Source organism: Vombatus ursinus, unplaced genomic scaffold (assembly GCF_900497805.2).
Source record: "Vombatus ursinus unplaced genomic scaffold, bare-nosed wombat genome assembly UNPS02004596.1, whole genome shotgun sequence".
Lineage (NCBI taxonomy): Eukaryota > Metazoa > Chordata > Mammalia > Diprotodontia > Vombatidae > Vombatus > Vombatus ursinus.
This window is the reverse complement of record NW_020944374.1, coordinates 2956574-2958988: the sequence shown is the minus strand read 5'-3', so window position 1 is coordinate 2958988 and position 2415 is coordinate 2956574. Positions and strand designations below refer to the sequence as shown.

Below are 2415 nucleotides of genomic sequence, written 5' to 3'. Positions count from 1 at the left end.
GGCAAAATGTATGGACATACGTAGGTATGTACATACCACATACAAACCAGATATAAAGTAATGGTGGGTGGAGGCAGCTAGCACCTAGTAGAACCAGGAAAGGCCTTAAGCAGAAAGTGGAACTTGAGGTAAACCAGGAATTCCAAGAGGTGGGGGTGGGGAAAATGCAACCTCAGAAAAGACACAGAGACTCAAGATAGAGTGTCCAGCTACAATGGCCATCTCACACAGGAGGAACAGCGAGACAGCCAGTCAGACTGGAGAAAAGTCTCTGTGGAGGGGAGTAATGTGATGTGGGAGACAGCTGGAAAGGTAGGGTGAAGGCAAGTTGGGAAGAACTTGAAATGCCAAATAGAGAAATTTCTATTTGATCTTAGAGGTGATAGGGAGTCACTGGAGTTTATTTAGTAGGGGAGTAACAGAGAAATCTGCACCCTGGGAAAAGCACTTTAGCAGCTGAGCGGTAGGTATACTGGACAGGAAAGAGAGACATAAGGCAGTGAGATGATTTAGGAAGCTTTTGCAGTAGGACAGAAGACAGGAAGGGATGGCCTGAACTAGGGTGGTGACTGTGGAAATAGGGAGAAGGAGATGTACTCATGACTGTATTCTGGGTCTCCTGCCTAGCAAAGATTAGTTGTATTTTCCTTCTTCTTCACTTCCTATTCATTAGCCTTCCTGCCCTCAGAATTGGCTGTCTGTTCCCCCCCCACCTTCTCCTTAGGCTCGCCATTCCCCTTCTTTTCTGGGGTCTTCCCCAAATTGTCCAAGAGACTCCTGACTCCGACAGAGTATTTTTCTCCTGAGTTACTCCTTCATTCCGCAGATTCCCAGAACTGGTTGGCCCACTTCCCAGTGTTGCCTGGTCTGTTCCCTGGCATCCAGGAAGGAAGTTATAAAACTACTCCTCCTCTACTCCCCCTTCCACATGTACAGCCTGATCATCCTCAAAAGTCTCAGGGAAAGAGAATCCTAGAACCACACAGCTGTAAGAATCCTAGCTTTCCCCAGGAATACACATTTTACAAATTGTGTCCTTTCTCATTACAAAACGAGAAAACTTCTCTATCCAGAGAAGGCTAATGACTTCCCCAAGGTCAAACAGCCAACAAGCTACAGAACTGCTGTTGAGTATTAAATTGATGAGCAGAGTTCTGCAGACTGTGATCATAATGCCTTTATGTATTTTCACAATTCAAGTGGATTTTAAGAAAAATCAGTCCATGGTCTCCTGACTGCTCACTTAGGACTCTTTCCCCTAGGCCAGAGTACATCTGGCATATTTGGCTTTTGCTCATTGCAATAATTGATGGCCTTACTTATGTCCATCTCCAAAGTATAGCTCACAGCAGTCACCAGAGTACCTCACCCCACCCTACCTGCAAAAAAGATCAAGTCCGCAGGGAAATGCCTGGAGCTAAGGCTTCCAGTGCTGGGCCTGGCACAGAGACAAGTGAATGTGTGCCACAGTGAGTAGAGTCAGGAAGATGTTGGTACAGATTCTACCTCTGACACTTGGTTAATGTGTGACCCTGGGCAAGCCAGTTAAACTTTCTGAGTCTCTCCTGGGTAAGATGGGGAAAGGAAGGGAATAAGCATTTATATAGTACCTACTATGTGCCAGGAACCATGTTAAGTGCTTTGTACAAATATCTCATTTGAATCTCACAACAACTCTGGAAGAGGGTGCTATTATTGTCATTCCCATTTTACAGTTAAGTAAACTGAGGCAAACAGAGGTAACCTGCCCTGCTCGTGGTCACCTTTGAAGTCTGTGCTCTAGCCATTGTACCACCTTTATTGAATAATTAAGTCTGTAGCTACCTCATAGGAGTATTGAGAGGCTCAAATGGGAAAATGTATGTAAAGCCCTTCTCATACTTTCTAACAATGTAGAGATTTTTTATTTGAGAAGCCAAACTCGTTATCTTTTTAAAAATAAATATGGAAGGCTTCACGAATTTAGCATGGCGTTCGTGCAGAGGGGCCGTGCTGATCTTGTCTGTACAGTTCCAATTTTAGTATGTGTGTTGCCTAAGTGAACACTCATTGTCTTTCCATCTAAATTTACCCCCTCCTACAAAGTTGTCAGTGAGCCATCATGCATTTATGAAGCACTTACTATGTGTAATTCACTTGCTTATCTCCAGTCTTCCTGGTCACCTGTGCTGGAAATTTCAGAGCCATTTTAAATTGTGCTTCTCCCTCCATATCCCCTCCATATCCAATCTGTGGCGACATCTTCCTCACTCCCAGCCCCCAGTGCTCCCTCCACTGCAGTACGTGGTACAGCTTCTCTTCACTTCTATGACCAACAGCCGAATTCAGACCCTTCATTCCTCTCATCTGGATCACTCTCAGCCCATCCTCACTGTCTGCCTGCTAAAGGTTGTTTCTCTTTGGAATCCATCTTAC

General features: G+C 44.8%; 1 non-coding gene across 1 annotated transcript; it reads right to left on the bottom strand.

Annotated features, from left to right (window-relative positions):
• Positions 1-1938: 1938 nt before the first annotated feature.
• On the bottom strand, positions 1939-2046 carry LOC114025354. Its single transcript, XR_003567014.1, has one exon. It is a non-coding gene; the product is annotated as a U6 spliceosomal RNA (small nuclear RNA).
• Between the last annotated feature and the right edge of the window lie 369 nt (positions 2047-2415).